A 21,353-nucleotide genomic window follows, 5' to 3' on the forward strand; every position below is an offset into this window, starting at 1 on the left:
AGTGTGAGCTTTCTGTGCATCAAAAGGACTGGTGTCGTCCTGCAAGATAAAGCAGCTCCTGGAAAGTGCTGTTGTTTGTCTTTCTTAACCATTTATCAGCAGAGAACAGTTTAATGTTCTGGTAGAAGGCACAACTGAGTATCTCTTCAGTGATGAAGGAAAATAAGCTTAGTGCTAAGGCAAATAGAAAATATTGATCTATCTTCAGGTACTGCAGCTGAAAATCTTTTGTGAAATTTATCTTCCCTAGCCCTCCTGAGCAGTGCTCTTTGTCTCTTACCAGCTAATTCTCTGTAGCGAAAGTTTAACCTTGAACACAGAGAAGGGAAAAAGCTCAAGCCCAAAGGCAACTGGCTCTGTGAAGGGTTTGGGTCCATAAAGGCACAGCTGGGGTGAGCATCCCCATCCCCTCACCCATCCTGGGAAAACTCCTCGGGAAAACCACACTCTGAGCTTCACTTCTTGGGAAAATCTCCAAGGCAGGAAAGGAATAAGGGGAAAAATCTCCTATTAGGTGAACCAGGGAGGCCCATAAATCTGAATCTCTGGGCTGTGATTAGCTGGAGTCCCCAGCTGAGCTGTGTCCCTGTCCTTGCCCTCAGCTCAGCCAGCAGCACTGGCCCAGCTCCTGCAGCTGCACTGGAGAGCAGAGCACTGAATATTCCTCAGTGAGGCTCAGGCCCCTTCTCCTGCCCTGTCTGCAGCTCAGAGGGCAGGGACAGCTCCTGGGCACTGCCCAAAGGAGCCCAGGACAGCTGGGGACAGGGGCAGTGGTGGCCCTGGCACAGCTGGGAGTGCTTGGATGCTCTGGGCTCAGGGGCTTTCCTAAAAACACTCAGGGTTTGGGTTCTGTTGAGCCAGATTTCCCTTATCAATGCAAACATAAAACCTGTGAACCATGGAATCACAGAATTTTTGAGGAGCCCTTCAAGTCCAACCATTCCCAGCGCTGCCCCATGTCCCCAAGTGCCACAGGCACAGGGCTGTGAAATCCCCCAGGGATGGGGACTCCAGCCCTGCCTGGCCAGCCCGTCCTTTCCATCGGGACATTTTTCCTAATCTCCACCCTGAGGCCATTTCCCTGTCCTGTCCCTGTCACCTGGGAGAAGAGCAGCATGGGGAGCACGGCCTGTCACGATGGGACAGTGCCAGAACCCCCACCTCGCCCGGCATCAAACTAGGGCTGGAATGGAAGGCAAGGGGAAGGATGTGGAGGAACTGGCTGTCCTGGCAGCAGGAGCAGCTCCCCAGGCAGGCTGGAGCTGGTGGGGACCTGCAGAGCCACGTGTGACAGCCCCATGTGACACTCCTGTATGACACCCCTGTGTGACACCCCTGTGTGACACCGCTGTATGACACCCCTGTGTGACACCCCCATGTGACACCCCTGTGTGACACCCCTGTGTGACATCCCTGTGTGACACCCCTGTGTGACACCCCCGTGTGACACCCTGTGTGACACCCCTGTATGACACCCCTGTGTGACACCCCCGTGTGACACCCCTGTGTGACACCCCTGTGTGACACCCCCGTGTGACACCCCTGTGTGACACCCCTGTGTGACACCCCTGTGTGACACCCCCGTGTGACACCCCTGTGTGACATCCCCGTATGACACCCCCGTGTGACACCCCTGTATGACACCCCCGTGTGACACCCCTGTATGACACCCCTGTGTGACACCCCTGTGTGACACCCCTGTGTGACATCCCTGTATGACACCCCCGTATGACACCCTGTGTGACACCCCTGTGTGACACCCCTGTGTGACACCGCTGTATGACACCCCTGTGTGACACCCCCGTGTGACACCCCTGTGTGACACCCCTGTGTGACATCCCTGTATGACACCCCCGTGTGACACCCCTGTGTGACACCCTGTGTGACACCCCCGTGTGACACCCCTGTGTGACACCCCTGTGTGACACCCCTGTGTGACACCCTGTGTGACACCCCCGTGTGACACCCCTGTGTGACACCCCTGTGTGACACCCCTGTATGACACCCCTGTGTGACACCCCTGTGTGACACCCCTGTGTGACACCCCCGTGTGACACCCTGTGTGACACCCCCGTGTGACACCCTGTGTGACACCCCTGTGTGACACCCCTGTATGACACCCCTGTGTGACACCCTGTATGACACCCCTGTATGACACCCTGTGTGACATCTCTGTGTGACATCCCTGTGTGACACCCCTGTATGACACCCCTGTGTGACACCCCCGTGTGACACCCCTGTATGACACCCCTGTGTGACACCCCCGTGTGACACCCTGTATGACACCCCTGTGTGACACCCCTGTGTGACACCGCTGTATGACACCCCTGTGTGACACCCCCGTGTGACACCCCTGTGTGACACCCCTGTGTGACATCCCTGTATGACACCCCCGTGTGACACCCCTGTGTGACACCCTGTGTGACACCCTGTGTGACACCCCCGTGTGACACCCTGTGTGACACCCCTGTGTGACACCCCTGTATGACACCCCTGTGTGACACCCTGTATGACACCCCTGTATGACACCCTGTGTGACATCTCTGTGTGACATCCCTGTGTGACACCCCTGTATGACACCCCTGTGTGACACCCCCGTGTGACACCCTGTGTGACACCCCTGTATGACACCCCTGTGTGACACCCCCGTGTGACACCCTGTGTGACACCCCTGTATGACACCCCTGTATGACACCCCTGTGTGACACCCCCGTGTGACACCCTGTGTGACACCCCTGTGTGACACCCCTGTATGACACCCCTGTGTGACACCCTGTATGACACCCCTGTATGACACCCTGTGTGACACCCCTGTGTGACACCCCTGTATGACACCCCTGTGTGACACCCCTGTGTGACACCCCTGTATGACACCCCTGTGTGACACCCCTGTGTGACACCCCTGTGTGACACCCCAGTGTGACATCCCTGTATGACACCCTGTGTGACACCCCCGTGTGACACCCCTGTATGACACCCCTGTATGACACCCCTGTGTGACACCCCTGTGTGACACCCCCTGTGTGACACCCCCGTGTGACACCCTGTGTGACACCCCTGTGTGACACCCCTGTGTGACACCCCTGTGTGACACCCCTGTGTGACACCCCCTGTGTGACACCCCCGTGTGACACCCTGTGTGACACCCCTGTGTGACACCCTGTGTGACACCCCCGTGTGACACCCCCGTGTGACACCCCTGTATGACACCTGTATGACACCCCCGTGTGACACCCCTGTGTGACACCCCTGTATGACAGCCCCGTGTGACACCCTGTGTGACACCCCTGTGTGACACCCCTGTGTGACACCCTGTGTGACACCCCTGTATGACACCCCCTGTGTGACACCCCCGTGTGACACCGCCGTGTGACACCCCCGTGTGACACCCCCGTGTGACACCTCTCTATGACACCCCCGTGTGACACCCTGTGTGACACCCCCGTGTGACACCCCCGGGCTGTCACCACAACAAACCCAAAGGCACAGCCAGCCAAGCAAAGTCCGTTCCTGTTTAGGCAATGCTCAGTTCCTGTTTAGGCAATGCTCAGTCCCTGCCCCAAGCAGGCGATCCTCTCCCGTTTGGGGCAGCCCTTGCCAAGCTCGCTGCTCACTGCAGCTCTGGGCCGGGCTGTGCAGGCCAGCCCGTGAGTCTCCCTCCTCTCTGGCTCTGTTAAGCACAGCCCTGTGTACAGCCCATAATATCATTGTCCTGACTCTCATGCCGCTGACAGCGCATCCATCATTCTTCATAATTGCATCTAACAAATATTGATTTTGTCTCCGAAAGAGTAAACAGAAATATTAAAGTTCTTTTGCAGAAGGCAAAAACACTCATGGAAAGCGCATTTAAACGGGGGGAGCAGGATGAGGCCTGGACAGAACATATGGCTGTGAAAAAGCAGCACCAGTTTGCACTGGCTACAAAATGCAGCACAACAGCGCAGCAGTGGGCAGGCAGCTGTGTGCCAAGGAAATGCCATGGGGACAGTGGCAGCTCCCCTCTGCTCTGTGTCCAACACATCCCCCTCCTCCCTGGAGACAGGGAAGGGCTGAGGCTGCCCTCAGAACAGCTAATGCTGATTAATGAACGGTTAATGCTGATTAATGAACGGTTAATGCTGATTACAGGCACTGCTGGCTGCCTCACCGCGGGCCACAGCACTGCCACTCCTGCCCTGCCCTGCTGGGGACAGCACAGCTGGCACTGCCACCCCTGCCCTGCTGGGGACAGCACAGCTGACACGGGGCTCTGAGCAGAGCCTGGGGCAAACCCTGCCCATGGGATGGGCTGTGGAGCCCTTCCAACCCAAACCATGGGGCTCCATGATGATGTTGGGTTCTTCCACTCTGTGCCCTTAATCTTCCCCCTGGAGAAGCTCTGGGAAGGCAGGGCACAGGCAGCACACGCTGGTGACACCACAGGGACACACCAGGGACACCCCAGGGACTGACACACCAGGGGACACACCAGAGACTGACACCCCAGGGACTGACACACCAGGGACATCCCAGGGGACACCCCAGGGACACCCAGGGACACGTTTGCACACGTTTGTGTGAACAACCCCACCCAGGGCACCCTCCCTCCCCAGCTCCCAGGGGAAGCCCAGGTGGCATCACCTGCCTGCCAGGGAGGCTCCAGGGACTCCTCACCTGGGCCCTCCCCTCCCCTGCCCAGACCAGAGCTGATATTCCCGACCTGGCCAAAGGGCAGTGCAGGGTTCAAGAGATGATCCCCAGAAACACCGAGGTCACCCTGGTACAGCTCCATTAGGGACAATACCAGAGGGAAATCAGCACCTCTTGCAGTCTCCAGAGCTGAACCCACAGCAGCAGCAGCAGCCCATGCTTGTCCCAGCTGTGCACAAGCTCTCCTGTCCCCAGAGAAAACTCAGGTGATGTCCAAAGCCCCTCCTCGCACTCATGAAACTGCCACGGAGCAAAAGATTGTCCTAATGAGCCAATGGTTTCTTTTCTCAAGGATTTTTCCCTAGTTCTGCTTAAATTCCCCAGGAGCAGCTCTTCCAGCACCAGCCCTGTGTGCAACAAGCTCAGATGTTTATTTCAGCAGGGCAGGCTCTGTTTGGAGACAACTCTGAGAGGGGGAAAACCACTAATCTCTCAAATCAATCAGCAGTGCCTTGGCATGTAATAAACACCAATTTCTAAAGGAGAAATCTTTCTAGAGAAACTTGATCGACTCTCTGACAGTGTTACAGAGTTGGAAGATGAAAAGAAAAGTTATAAATTGGAGTTGCAGTAAAATATTGGGTTTCATGTCTTGCTGCATCTTGATTGCTCATATGGTTTGAGCTGTGTGTGGAAAATACCCCCACACTGGAAATGAGAAGGCAGTGAAACAGCCAGGGATCAAGGATGAGGAGCAATCCCCAGCTCATGGGTTCCCTGCAATGCCAGGGATGCAGGAATTGCAATGCCCTGCAAACCCAGAGCTGTGCCCCCAGGGGCTCTTGTGTGTTCCTGTGCTGAAAGCTCAGGAGTGAATTGATGCATGCTTCTGTCAGGAACAGAGGGGACAAAATTATCCCGAGTTCATTCCCTCACTGACACCTCTGTTCTAGCGCACCCAACCTCTCACTGCTTTGATCTCTCTCCTCCAATCTGTCTTTTGTATTTCCTCTCCCATTCCACTCCTAATTCTTTCTTAATTCCTCCTATAAAAAATGACTGAGGAACCAGTAGGAAATGTCCACAGTGGCAGAGAGTCAGGTCCTCATCTGCTCTTAGAGCAGCGGATGAGAGCAGTTTCCAGCTCTAATATGTTACATCGAAAGGAAAAAAGCTGCTTTAAAAATCTATATTAAAGCTTTTATCCAATTAATATTTCATCACAGCTGCCTGGGAGAGACTCGTCACTCCTCAGTCGTTTCATTCTAAGCAGCTAAAACCCATTTGTGCAGTTGTAAATCCTTACTTGCTAATATGCATTTTTTGTAAGGTACTAATTTAAAAAAAATAATTTAAGGAAATGTTTTTTTCTCGATTGGCTTCTCCCTCTGATTGCTTTTTGCAGCGTGAGGAACAAGCATTAAAGGCAGCCCAGCCCCTGGCAGTGGCTGTGCCCAGGGCTGAGCATTTCACCCGCCCTGACCATGGAGCAGTGAACAGAGCACAGTCCTTGTGGGATTGGGAAACCCCGAGGGGCACCGGCCTGAGGAGAGCCGGGCGGGACGGGGATATGGGATACGGGATGGGGATATGGGATACGGTATGGGGATACGGGATATGGGATATGGGATATGGGATATGGGATATGGGATGGGGATATGGGATACGGGATATGGGATATGGGATGGGGATATGGGATATGGGATGGGGGATATGGGATATGGGATATGGGATGGGGATACGGGATATGGGATATGGGATATGGGATATGGGATATGGGATGGGGATACGGGATATGGGATATGGGATATGGGATATGGGATATGGGATATGGGATATGGGATGGGGATATGGGATACGGGATATGGGATATGGGATATGGGATATGGGATGGGGATATGGGATACGGGATATGGGATATGGGATGGGGATATGGGATATGGGATGGGGGATATGGGATATGGGATATGGGATGGGGATACGGGATATGGGATATGGGATATGGGATATGGGATATGGGATGGGGATACGGGATATGGGATATGGGATATGGGATATGGGATATGGGATATGGGATGGGGATATGGGATACGGGATATGGGATATGGGATATGGGATGGGGATACGGGATATGGGATGGGGATATGGGATATGGGATATGGGATATGGGATATGGGATATGGGATGGGGATATGGGATACGGGATATGGGATATGGGATATGGGATGGGGATACGGGATATGGGATGGGGGATATGGGATATGGGATATGGGATGGGGATACGGGATATGGGATGGGGGATATGGGATATGGGATATGGGATGGGGATACGGGATATGGGATATGGGATATGGGATATGGGATGGGGATACGGGATATGGGATGGGGATATGGGATGTGGGATATGGGATATGGGATGGGGATACGGGATATGGGATGGGGATATGGGATATGGGATATGGGATGGGGATACGGGATATGGGATGGGGATACGGGATATGGGATGGGGATATGGGATATGGGATATGGGATGGGGATACGGGATATGGGATGGGGATACGGGATATGGGATGGGGGTATGGGATATGGGATATGGAATATGGGATGGGGGATATGGGATATGGGATACGGAATATGGGATGGGGGATACAGGATATGGGATATGGGATATGGGATGGGGGATACGGGATATGGGATATGGGATACAGGATATGGGATATGGGATGGGGATACGGGATATGGGATATGAGATGGGGGATATGGGATATGGGATGGGGGATACCAGATCCAGGATGGGGGATGTGGGATACAGGATAGCGGCTGTGGGATGTGGGATATGGGATGGGGGATGTGGGATATGGGATGGGGGATCTGGGATATGGGATGGGGATACGGGATATGGGATGTGGGATATGGGATGGGGATACCGGCTGTGGGATGTGGGATATGCAATGGGGGATCTGGGATACAGGATGTGAGATCCGGGATGTGGGATCTGGGATGGGGGCTACTGGGTGTGGGATGTGGGATATGGGATGGGGGATGTGGGATACAGGATAGCGGCTGTGGGATGTGGGATATGGGATGGGGGATCTGGGATATGGGATGTGAGATCCAGGATGTGGGATCTGGGATGGGGGCTACTGGGTGCAGGATGTGGGATATGGGGCATGGGATCCTGGATGTGGGACACCGGGTGTGGGATATGGGATGAGGGATACCGGCTACAGGATACGGGATGTGGGATACTGGATCCGGGATGTGGGATGTGGGATGCGGGATCTGGGATGCAGGCCATGGGATGGGGGATCCGGGATGGGGGATACCAGGTGCGGGCCGCGGGATCTGGGTTTCCAGATGTGGGATAGCGGGTGCAGGATGCGGGACCCGGGATGCCAGATCTGGGCAGGGATGCCGGATGCCGGATCGGGGATGCAGACTCCATCGGTGCGAGAGCAGTGCCCTCTGTTGCCGGCCCGGAGCCGGGGGCCATCGCGTGCCCCAGGAAATGCCCTCATGGGATTCATTCCTCGCTTTTGCCCCGCACGCACTCGGCTGCGTTTCCATGATCCCCATGTTTCCCCACGCCAGACCCCCCAGGACTCACCGAGCCCAAGTCCCCTCTCCTTGCAGAACTCTCTAGAAGTAAAGCACACCTGAGAGCTCCCAGGTGCTCCCTGTCCTGGATGGGGGCACGCAGCTGCTTCGGGATCTCTCTGCAGCCACATCCATCCTTTGGATCCCCGGGGATCCACCAGAGCAGCGCTCCGTGTGCCGAGCCAGGGAGCTCCAGGACATCTGGAGAGACAGATTGGCTGGGATGGGGCATTCCCAGTCACTGGGATGAGCATTCCCAATCACTGGGATGGGGCATTCCCAGTCACTGGGATGAGCATTCCCAGTCACTGGGATGAGCATTCCCAGCTCACTGGGATGGGGCATTCCCAGTCACTGGGATGGGGCATTCCCAGTCACTGGGATGGGGCATTCCCAATCACTGGGATGGGGCATTCCCAGTCACTGGGATGAGCATTCCCAGCCACTGGGATGGGGCATTCCCAGTCACTGGGATGAGCATTCCCAGTCACTGGGATGAGCATTCCCAGCTCACTGGGATGGGGCATTCCCAGTCACTGGGATGGGGCATTTCCAGCTCACTGGGATGAGCATTCCCAGTCACTGGGATGGGGCATTCCCAGTCACTGGGATGAGCATTCCCAGTCACTGGGATGAGCATTCCCAGCTCACTGGGATGAGCATTCCCAGTCACTGGGATGGGGCATTCCCAGTCACTGGGATGAGCATTCCCAGTCACTGGGATGGGCATTCCCAGTCACTGGGATGGGGCATTCCCAGCTCACTGGGATGAGCATTCCCAGTCACTGGGATTGGGCATTCCCAGCTCACTGCCATGGGGCATTCCCAGTCACTGGGATGAGCATTCCCAGTCACTGACCCGTGTGTCTGGTGCTGAAGGGTCCCTGGGCAGCTCCTGTTCCGTCCCCAGGAGGAATCTCCCAGTGCTGAGCTCACCTCTCAGCTGGGCAGGGGCAGCCAGTGCTCTGGATCTCTGCAGATCAGACACTTCCCATTCAAAGGTTAATTAGGGGAGCAAGTGCCCAGTTTCCTCCAGCCAGCCCGAAGGAAAACGTTAACCTGATGCAGTTTAAGCACAATTAACCTGGGCACCTGCAGCCATCCGCTCAGGATCACAGGAGAGAGCTGCTCCCGGTAGCAGGTCCCAAGAGAAGGAACCAGTGATTCCCCTCTGCTGCTGATCCTGACCCTGGCAACCCCCAAAGATCCTCCCCTGCCTGCTGGAGCTGTGCCCCCCAACTCAGCCCCCCAGCAGCAACGGGGACTGGGAAAGAACCATGGAATCATGGAATGGGTTGGCTGGGAGGGACCTCAGAGCCCACCCAGTGCCAGCCCTGCCATGGCAGGGACACCTCCCACTGTCCCAGGGGCTCCCAGCCCCAGTGTCCAGCCTGGCCTTGGGCACTGCCAGGGATCCAGGGGCAGCCACAGCTGCTCTGGGCACCTGTGCCAGGGCTGCCCACCCCAGTGAGAGCTGCCAACCCAAACCCAGCTCAGGTGAAATGCTGGAGCACAGAACTGTGCCAGCGCCGCTCTGCAGAGCCACGAGCTCACAGCCAGCTGCTTGTGGGCAGGAAAAGAAACTGTGCTGGCCTCAGTGGCAGCCCAGGAGCTGCCACTGCTCTGCCCCACCAGGGCCAGCCAAGGGCAGCAAGTGTCCCCAGGGGAAGTGAATGTCCCCAGGGGAAGCCAATGCCCTCAGGTGAAGCCAATGTCCTCACATGAAGCCGATGTCCTTACATGAAGCCAATGTCCCCAGGGGAAGACAATGCCCCCAGGTCAAATCAATGTCCCCAGGTGAAATCAATGTCCCCAGGTGATATCAATGTCCCCAGGTGAAGCCAGTGTCCCCAGGTGAAGCCAATGTCCCCAGGTGAAGCAGATATGCCCAGGTGAAGCTGGTGTCCCCACATGAAGCAGATGTCCCCAGGTGAAATCAATGTCCCCAGGTGAAGCCAATGTCCCCAGGTGAAATCAATGTCCCCAGGTGAAGCCAATGTCCCCAGGTGATATCAATGTCCCCAGGTGAAGCCAATGTCCCCAGGGGAAGCCAATGTCCCCAGATGAAGCCAATGTCCCCAGATGAAGCAGATGTCCCCAGATGAAGCAGATGTCCCCAGGTGAAATCAATGTCCCCAGGTGAAGCCAATGTCCCCAGGTGAAATCAATGTCCCCAGGTGAAGCCGATGTCCCCAGGTGAAGCCAGTGTCCCCAGGTGAAGCAGATATCCCCACATGAAGCAGATGTCCCCCATGAACACGAATGGAAGCTATCCTAGGGAATTCCTCCTCTAAACCAACCCTGCTGCCCATCTTCTCTGCTGTGCCCTCTGCTCCCGTGGTTATTAATCCGTTCAGACTTCCTGAAGCAGCAGATGGAAATTATGCATTCACTCTTACAGGGTATAAAAATGAATCCTCAAATTTTACCTTGTGACAGAGCATTTCCATACAAAACACCCCTCCTTTATCAGCATTCTAGCCACAGACTGAGAGTGTGTGAATGTTGGAAATGGGTTCGGAATCATTTCCTTGTGTTTTACATATTTTTCACTTTAAAGAAAGATGAAAAACCATGACCTAGAAAAGCCAGTCCATTAAGATCAATCTCCATAATTTTGTAGTCATTAAACAAAAAAAAAATCCTACTTGTCTCTCTTTTCATTCACGTGTAGAAGCTTTTGGAAGGACCCCAAAAGTTTCAGTGGTTTTCAGTAAAACCGCAGTTGTAAGAGCGGTGTAAAAAGGACCAATGGTGCCACCAAGTGGGGACGTGTGGAAATGGAAAAATCGCGATTTCGGTGACTCCTCCTTGGGACGGAAAGTCCAGAAAAGCAGCAATAGCCACTTCAGTGAAGGCCATGACACTGCCTGTCCCCTCAGACCTTGGGGTTCTAGATCTGTTATTTAAATGTTTAAGCACCGTAGGGTTGAAAATACCGGAAAAATCCAAAGCTGTGGGAAAAGTCTTTCCCATTCCAAAGGTTTTCTTTTTCCACACAGTGAGAAGCTGTGGCTGCCCTGGATCCCTGGCAGTGCCCAAGGCCAGGCTGGACAGGGCTGGGAGCACCCGGGACAGGGAAGGTGTCCCTGCCATGGCAGGGCTGGCACTGGGGGATCTTTGAGGCTCCTTCCAGCCCAATCCAGTCTGGAATCCTGTAACCATGGGCAGCAGCTCGGAGGAGAACTCAGCAGAGAAGCCAGAAGCCCTGGGGCTGAAGAAAGCCAAAAGCAGGAGCAGAGGCTGAGGCCCAGCTGAGGGCTGTCCCTGCAGCACAGCCCAGGACAGCAGGGAGCACTGCTGCCCATGGAAAACACCCCAGACCTTGCCAGGATCTTCAGCCAGACAGGGGTGAGCAAGGCAGCAAACAGGAGACATCACCTCCAGCTCTAACCAAAGAAAAAAGGTGAAGCAGGCAATAGTTGAGCACCAAAGAACTGTGTCGTGTAATAAACCAAATATCTGCAACTCATTAAAATGTACTACTTTGGTAAAAGCCAGAATATTTTAAAATTCCAAAGCCTGAACCTCTCCCAGGAACTTTGTTTGGCGTTTGGAATTGTTGTAATGTTTAGTTCCAGGAAGATGGGGAGAGGTTTGGGTGCAGGAGGCTTTGCTGTAAGAAATGCCTCAGCAGTGCTAAAGACACTCAGGAGACCCCAGCCAAATGGCCACAGTCAGCAACTTGTAAATTAAAATACAGCAGAAAAAGAAAAGAAAAAATGCCAAAAGTTTTTAAAGTACTACTGTTAAGTTTGCTGTATGGGTAACAGCACATTGGTGTGAGTCTCTAACTGCAGAGTGCTCACCAGCTCACAAGAAATCAAAATACACTCCTCATAACTTCTATCAATACTGAAAACTCCCTGCTCACAGCTGAAGACAGCACCTCGTGCCACCTTCCCAAACCCAGGGGCAGCCAGACCTCCTTATCCATGCAAACACAGAACCTGAGAGCCAGAAAATCACAGACTTGCTCAGGCTGGAAAACCCCTCTGAGCACATTGAGTCCATTCCCAGCCCTGCCAGGGCCACCACTGACCATATCCCCAGTGCCACATCCACAGGGCTGTGAAACCCCCCCAGGGATGGGCACTGCAACCCTCCCTGGGCAGCTCCTGAGCCCCCTTTCCATGGGGAAATTCCTGCTGTGCCCACCCTGAGCTGCCCTGGCCCAGCCTGAGGCCGTTCCCTCTGCTCCTGTCCCTGTGCCCTGGAGCAGAGCCCGACCCCCCCGGCTGTGCCCTCCTGGCAGGAGCTGTGCAGAGCCACAAGGGCCCCTGAGCCTCCTTTGCTCCAGGCTGAGCCCCTGCCCAGCTCCCTCAGGGATTCTGCAGCCCCTGCCCGGCTCCCTCAGGGATTCTGCAGCCCCTGCCCAGCTCCCTCAGGGATTCTGCAGCCCCTGCCCGGCTCCCTCAGGGATTCTGCAGCCCCTGCCCGGCTCCCTCAGGGATTCTGCAGCCCCTGCCCAGCTCCCTCAGGGATTCTGCAGCCCCTGCCCGGCTCCCTCAGGGATTCTGCAGCCCCTGCCCGGCTCCCTCAGGGATTCTCCAGCCCCTGCCCAGCTCCCTCAGTCTCTTCTGGGGCTCCAGCCCCTTCCCAGCCTCTGTTGCCTTCCCTGCTCCAGCCCCTCCAGAGCTCTCCAGAGCTGCCCCTGCCCCACCAGGGCCTTTCCCATCTGTCCAGCCCCTCTGTCCCAGCCTGGAGGGTTCATGGTGTCACCATGGGCAGGACCTGGCACTTGGCCCTGCTGACCCTCACCTGCTGGCCTCTGCCCATGCAGCCACCACAGTGTGACCCATCACTGCCACTGACAGGGCTCCTGCCCTGGGCAGAGGGGGATAACACTGAGAAGGTGCTGCCCAGCACTCAGGTAGCCCTGGCAGCATTAAGCTGCTATGAAGTGCCCAAACAAGGGCCCAAAGGAGCAGGGATCTGTGGTTGCAGCCTCATTCCCAGCAGCCAGCTGCATTTTCTGTCTGACTGCACAGCAGGGTGGGGATGCAGCACCCACCCGTGCTCCTGGCACCTTACACAGCAGTCTGAGCATCACCACCAGGGCTCCAGGCAAGGAGCAGCATTAACCTCCATGAGCAGACCCCTGAGCCGGGGCAGTCGAGTGCCAGCAGCAGGGTGGGACAGGTGCAGGGACAGGTGCAGGGACAGGTGCAGGGACAAGGTGAGCCTCCTGCGCAGCAGCTGCAGAGCCCCAGCCTCCCTCACCAGCAGCAGCACACCTGCAGGGACACAGCCCTGTCAGAGCTCACCCCAGCACTGCAGGGTGCAGTCCTGGGCTCCCTGGTGCACCTGGCCCTGCTGCCCTGCCTCAGCCGCCCCTTCACCCAGGACTCTCACCCTGCTGGAGCCCTGGCACATGCTCTGCTCCCCAGCTCCGCATCTCCAGCCCGGCCCACTCGTGCTGGCACTCAGCAGAAAACGCCTCGGGCTGGGGAGGAGCTGGGGCAGCCCCTGCACGGAGCTGCTCAGGCAGTGCCAGGAGGAGGAGGCTGCTCAAAGAGACATCAAACTCACCCAGTTCCTCAGACACAGCAGCTTTTCCAACCCTGCCAGCTCTCCTCTCAGCAGAAACAGCAATTCCCTTCTGATTTCACAGACAGAAGGGGACTTCTGGGTTTCTGGATAAAACCCTCTCGTTGGTGCAGTTGTTTCACACCTTCCCCAGATCAGCACCCAGCCTGAAATGCACTACATGGCTTCCCTCTTCAAAATAAGTTCCCTTTCTTTGACTTTAAGCAGCTCAACTTCCTAATAAAAACCCCTCTGCCATAGAAGAGCCTTTGGTGTAGGGCTCATTAGTAAGCTCAACTCTCCCCCACTGCTTCCCACGTCTTTGGGATCCCTGGAGAGAACAGCTTTGCTTTGATTAGAGGGGAAAACATCTTCTTTTTCAGTTTATATCAGAGTGCCTGAAACCCAACACTGAATTTGGGATGGGGACGTGGTACTTGTGCATGCAAGTAATGCAGAGGTTTGTGCAGAATGGAGTGAAAGCAGAGAGCACTCCAAATTAAACTGGGCTGACACACAGCCCTCAGCAGCACGGCTCAGGGCAGGGCTTCCAGCTCTCCAGGGGAAGGTGTTCTCCTTCTAGAGACAGGATTTCACTGTTCATCACTGACATCTGGGGAACCCAGGGCTCCCTGCTCCCTGTGGCTGTGCTGGAGCCCTCCAGAGGGATTTGGGTTTGCCTGAGATCATTCTGGAAGTCATGTGTATAACACGCCTCAGACAAAAGGTTTGAACACAGAAATCTGTAAAATGGGGAGTGCAGTGCCTGGTTGAGGTGTGCTGAGTGCAGAGAGCCTGTGCAGGCACCTGCACACTTTGTCAGAGAGCAGGACAGGGGCTTTGACATGGGCACAGCTCATCCCCTCACACTGATGGTGCCTCGCAGCACCAAACCAGCCCCACATCCCCCTCAGAACCTGAAACCTGGGGTGTTTTCTGGCCCTGCTCACCACCAAGGGGAAGCTCCGATAGGACAGACACAAGAGAATGTTGACAAAAATACTGGTGTGAGGATAAAGAGGAAAGGTTCAACCTTGGAAACACTGAGCAAAAATCAGTACAGCACAAAGTGACATGTGCTGCAGCACTGGGATGAGCTGGAGGTACAGCTGAAATGTACCCCCCATCTGGAGTGTAACTAACTGGGTGACAGCAAAGCAACCCAGCAAAGAGAGAGGCACTGGAGCCCAGCAAGTCCAGCCACAGCCAAGCTCCCTGACAGTACATGCCCAGGTAACCAGCCAGGGCTTGTAATACAGCTCAACAACCAGCCTCATGGGTGTTTTTATAGGTGTGGCCCGTCGGTAACTTCTATGGCATTGAGATGGAAATGAATCAATGGAAAAGGCTTCACTTCGGAATTAAGACTTTAAAGAGTTCAATAGTTGAGACAAGTTGCACTGCTAATAGAATTTGCATTCCTTCTGAGTAGGACATCCCGCTTCCCAAGAGGCTGCAAACACTTCCCAAGGCTGCTGTGAGCAAGCAGGGCAGCCCGAATCCCTGCAGGGATCTGGCAGGGGCTGAGCTGTGCTGCTCACACGCTGTGTGGGTGCTGTTCGCCCCGCTCCGGGCCCGGTGCCAGCTGTGCGGCAGAGCTTGTGCCCTTCCCCGAGCACACAGCTCCAGGACACAGCCAGGGACCTTTCCTCAGCTGAGCAGGGGCAGGGCAGCAGGACAGCAGTGCCACAGGGATGCTCCAGCCCTGGGAGCGTCTGTGGCACCGCAGGTGCTGGCACAGGAACATTCTGGGGCTCCTCGGTGCAGCTCGGGACTGTGACAGGCTGTGGTGTCCCAGGCTGGGGTAACCAGTGCTCCCGTCCCTGCGCATGTGCCCGAGCACAGCACCACACTCCACACCCCAGGGACACTGGGGAGCCACAGCAGCCCGGGAGCAGAGCACTCAGAGCCCAGGACACGGCTGAAGGCTCTGGGTCTGCTTCCTGCCGTGTTTTACAGCTCCAGTTGTAGCTGTCCCAAGCAACAGCGTTCCTGTTCTCTTCTTTACAGAGCCACGTCTGACATTGTGGTGCTCTCAGCACACTGCTGCCTGGCTGGCACCAGGACTGGGGACAAGAGGGGCTGCTGGGGGCTCGGGGAGGGTGCACAGCCACCGTCCAGGTCCAAGAAAGGAAGGAGTCAAACCCCCATATGATGGTTTCAAGCCAACCGCATAGACCACTTATGCTTCTTTCTCACAAAGAGATGTTAGTGAAACAATTGCATAGCCTTGTCAAGACCAAATTGCCGGTGAAAACCCAGCACATCTCTACCTAAGCATGGTCAACCACTCACAACTTAACTTCCAAGATGCTTCCTCACCTATCATAGAAGAACTGACAGGATTCCACGACCACGCCCTAATGGTTGCACTGGCAATCTGCAGCCTAGTCCTCTACCTATTAACCCACATACTTACAGAAAAACTGTCATCAAGCACAGCTGATGCACAAGAAATGGAACTCATCTGAACGATTCTCCCAGCCACAGCGCTGCTCATGCTCTCCCTACCGTCCTCACGAATCCTCTACATAACAGACAAAATCAACGAACCCCATCTGACCCTAAAAGCCGTCGCTCACCAATGATACTGAACCTACCAACACACTGATGTCAACGACCCAACACTCGACTCCTACCTAATCCCCACAGCAGAGCCACCCTTAGGACACTTCCACCTACTAGAAGTTGATCCCGGTGTTGTCGTCCCTACAAGCCCCACTATCCACTGGTCCCCACGCCTTGGAGCCCCCATGGCCCCAGCCTGCAGGGCACAGCTGGACTCAGGGACAGAGCTCCTGGGGACACGCGGCTGTCCCTCTGTCCCCAGGGCTGGAGCACCAAGCACCCTCAGTGCCATAGCTCTGGGGGTCACACAGAGAAGGGCCCTGTCTCCACAGCTCTCCCGGGGCAATAAAAATACCCAAAACCACTGTCCCTGGTCTGGAGCTCCCTCCCCCTCACACTCCATTGTCACTACAAGGTGCACAGGGCACACAGGCTGGAGACAGAGGAGTTTTAACAATTTCACTCTGTGGAGCCCATAGTAACATATTCTGTTACCAACATCCACCAACTCCTCAAGGATTCTTCCTGAGACTTCCAACCCAATTTAGCTCCACCATATGTCAGTGCTACTTGCTTCAGCACTGAATTTTCTCCAGTATTTCACTACAGCTAAGCCACTCTTCTGTTATTCTGAATAACATGAATAAAGGAAAAAATAACTGAAAAACTGAAAAAAAACAAACCAGTTTAAGAGGATAATGGGTCCGGAAGCCAACCAAACTTACCATCACCTTGTTGGACAGAGTGGAGTGAGCACCTGTTCAGTCCCACCTCCCTTAAAAACCCCCTCATTTTTCAAGAGTTTTGCTGAACACTTTTTCCTGCCAAAGCCTGGCAAGCAAAGCACCCCAAGGGTTTTCTGAGGCACTGCTGCTGGGATGTGCATTTCCTGCAGCAGCCAACAAGGAACGTAGAAGGGCTTGCTAATCCTGTTCATTTGCAGCTCCTGAGTTTGGCCCATATGGCCCTTTGATCCTTTGACCCTCCTGAAATCACAGCCTGCCATCAGCAAGATAAGAGGGGAAAAGGAGTCTTCATCCAAGCCTTCAGCATCTCAAACTAGAGAAGCTGCATCCAGGAAAAATGCCATTTCCTACATTTATGTCATCCCACATTAGTGGTTTGGGGGCTTCTTCTTACAGCGGACCCAAAGTGAGGGAGACTCATTAGGGTCTGCAGCTCCTCCTGAGGGGCAGCTCCAATCTCTGCTCCCTGGGACAGGGACAGAGCCCGGGGAAGGGCTGGAGCTGGGCCAGGGCAGGGAATGGGCACGGCCCCAAGGCTGCCAGAGCTCCAGGAGAGCTTGGACAGCACTGCCAGGGATGCCCAGGTGGGATTTCGGGGTGTCTGTGCAGGGACAGGGGCTGGACTCTATGATCCTTGGGTCCCAGCTGAGGATATTCCCTGATTCTATGAAATAAATGGGTGTTTCCCCAACAGGAGCGTTCACAGTGAAATTCAAACATTTTCTTTTCAAAGTGGAGTGCTTTTCCTTTCACCCTGCCTTAAGCATCCCCACGAGTTCCACGCAGGAAGAAAAGCTTGAGGAGTGATGCTGTCTGTGCCGGCAGTGCCCCTGGGGAAGGACTGAGAGCCCAGAGTGCAGGAGTGCAGCCACACCTTGCCAGGCAGTGACTCACGGCTCCGCTGGGACACGTTCACAACTTCTCTTCTCCGAGGAAAACGCACAGGTAGCAATTAAAATCTGGGTGAGGCTGGACAAACCCATAAATGTTTGGAATTATTCCGAAGTTTTTGATTGAAGCCGGAGAGCGGAGCAGCTACAGCGGAATGGGAATGAGATTTTGACATTTAAGGAAGTGTCACTGAGAGAAATCTTGCTGTCACAGATATGACTCACCCACTGCTGTGCCTGACAGGTGTCTTCTCCGACTCCTGAGATCAAGATAATTTCACTTTAATCTGAGAGAAGCAGAGGGATGAGCAATTCCATTTATTTATAATACTAGCTCCCTTCAAAGGTAACTTGGAAATGGATATTTTGGGAGGACGTTCACAGTTCATTGCTGCTGAGGTGTGAAGCAGCACCAAGGGCCCTCTCTGGATGGACAGCACAGCACAGAGAAGCAACACCGATGTCCCCAGAGCAAAGCCTGCCCAGGGAAGAGACACTTTGTGGTGGGGGAAGATGGGAGACACTGGGAGAGACCAACATCAGACAACGCAGCACGTGGCAAGGCAGAGATTTATTTGGTTTTCATTACAGTACAAGATGACAAACACTTGGCTCCCAATTTAACCTGAAGGACTACAGTGGCACACCTGGCTCCTTCCAACAGCAATTCCCATTGGGAAGAAGTGCCCGGGACCTCTGCAATGCTGTGACCCAGCCCTGAAGCAAACGGGCAGGGACTGGAAGAGCAAGCAACCACTTGTGTCAAAGGCAGTGATAACCTGAAAGGCTGGCTGCCATGAATCTGACTGCAAACAGGATGGAATTCCCAGCTCTCAGGCAAATAACCAGGGGGTGATCTCCAAAGTGACCCTCAGCTGCTCCCAGCTCTGCTCCATGGAGCAGTGAGCCAGGCACCAAACGAGATGTGGACCCTGGCTGGGGCCCCAGTAACAGGCAAAGGCTTTGCCAAATTCACACCAGTGCCACTGTGGCTCCTCAGCCCGGGGCACGGAGCACCCATTCCCAGGAGCCTCTGCAGCAGCAACATTTCTGACACTTCTCCCAAAGTGGTTCCTGCAGAAGTGCTCCCAGAGTGTGGAGAAGCTGCCTGAAGCGTTGGGTTAGCTCTAGATCTTTCCTTATAAAGCCAGAGAGCAATTACTGGATCACAGCACGAAGAACACAATAGAACAGACTTTCTTCAGTCAGGAGGTGATTCAGCTATCAAAGAGGTTCTTTTGTTTCTATTTTGGGGGAAAAAACCCATCACTGCTTTCAGATGTCTAAAGCTGACGTTGCCAGGGCTCTTCAGGGCTGTCAGCAGCTGAGAAGGGCTCTGAGATCCCTCTCTTCTCCTCACACTCCGGCCTCTCTGTTCCCTGTGGAACACCTGGGAACGCTCCCTGAGGGTGGGCAGGACAGAACAGTGACTCACAGGGGACTGTCCTGGGGGGCTTGGACACAAGGGCTCTTGTCACACACATCTTTCATGAAAAATCCTTTCCTGATTTTTCCTCCTGAGAAGCTGAGAGGCTTCAGGAACAAAATGTACCCAATGGTTATCTGCTGGAGTGGGATGCAACAGGTGCATCTGGGATTGGGCTCATGTTGGATGTTTGTAATTAATGGCCAATCACAGCCCAGCTGGCTCAGACAGAGAGCCGAGCCACAAACCTTTGTGATCATTCCTTCCTATTCTATTCTTAGCTAACCTTCTGATGAAATCCTTTCTTTTATTCTTTTAGTATAGTTTTAATGTAATATATATCATAAAATAATAAATCAGCCTTGTGAAACATGGAGTCAGATCCTGGTCTCTTCCCTCATCCTGGAACCCCTGTGAACACAGTCACAGGCTCTTTGGAGCAGGAAAAGTCTGAATGCCATGCACACCCCACACAACGCCAGCATTTCAGGGACAGCAGGGTCTGTGCTCAGCTGTGGGAGCAGGGACCTGGGCAGGAGCCACCAGAGGTTAACAAGGACTGAAGCCCAGGGGATCTTCATGTACCATAGGGGTAAATACAGTGTAAAAAACACAGCTAAAATTACTGAACACAGGGCTCATAAGGCAACCCACTGGCTGCCAAACCACAGCTTTGCTCCGAAGTTTGGAAGGCTGACAAAAATTCCATGGGAAAAAAATCTGTTGCGCTTCTCACCTAAGAATAATCAGGTGTTTTGCTGTCAATGAGCACATGATGTTCGTGTGGTTTCTATCTGTTAATGAAATCTGACTCCGTGTGCCCACCAGCTGTACTTCCCTTTAGGATAAACACCACCCTTTCCATGGCTTGCCCCGTGTTTTTTGAAATTACCCTTGCAGCAGGCTCTGTTTTCAGAGCAGTAGCAGTGAGAGCCCCCTGGCAGGGCTCAGGGCTCTGTTAGTGCTACCCAGAGGATGGAAAACGGGCTGAGGGACAGGGCTGCAGCGCTGGCAGCACTCCCATGGCACACGTGGGGGCACGGAGCAGCTGGCCAGCAGGATCTATTTCCAGAACACATTTGGAAACTTTGCTCTCAGGAGCTTTTCTTGCACAGAGAGACCAGGGCAGAACGTCACCTTCCTGTGAGTACAAGCCCTGAGTACACAGCAGTGACCCAGTGACTGGGAACAGCCGCTGCTGACACCCTGTGCCTTGGTTCTGGGAATTCTGCAAAAGCACCAGACCCAGCCCTGGCCCCGGCTTGTGCAACACCTCTGCCCAGGCCCCACACACTCCCCGAGCTGAGCAGGGACAGCTTTCCCAGCACTCCCTCCCCAGAACCACCCCTTGTCCAGCATGGGCAGCAGGAAAGGGGAATTGTGCCCCTGTGCCCAGGTGAGCCCCACCTGCAGAGCCCAGCCCAGGAGGGACCTGGAGCTGCTGGGGCATCCAGAGGAGGCACCAAATGCTCAGAGGATGGAGCAGCTCTGCTGGGACACCTGGGGGGCTCACCTGGACAGGGGAAGGTTGGGGTGACCTCAGAGTGGCCTCACAGCACCTGAAGGAGCCAACAAGAAACCAGAGAGAGATGATTTACAAGGGCCAGGACACGGGAAAAGATGGACTTCCCACTGCCAAAGGGCAAGGTTTAAAGGCATTCTTTGCCCTTCAGGATGACTTTCCTACAGCTACAGAGGAGACCGCCAAGAGACTAAGTAAAAAATTATTTTATTTAAGCACTTGATACACAACACACTGCATAAGGAATAAACACAAATCAAGTAATGAATTTATAAATGCACACAGATGTCATAGCAAGAAATTAAATCTTGAGTCAAACGCATTTCTGTATCCAAATTACCAAGAACAGCCTGCAAGCCCAGAGCAGAAATGTCTCTGAGAGGAACCATTCTGAAATCAGGCAAGTGCTAGACTTTAGTCCTTCCACAGGAAAATCCCAAAGA

The sequence above is a fragment of the Agelaius tricolor genome, unplaced genomic scaffold (genome assembly GCF_023055355.1).
Source record: "Agelaius tricolor isolate 1412-34295 unplaced genomic scaffold, bAgeTri1.0.p SCAF_22, whole genome shotgun sequence".
Taxonomy (NCBI): Eukaryota; Metazoa; Chordata; class Aves; order Passeriformes; family Icteridae; genus Agelaius; species Agelaius tricolor.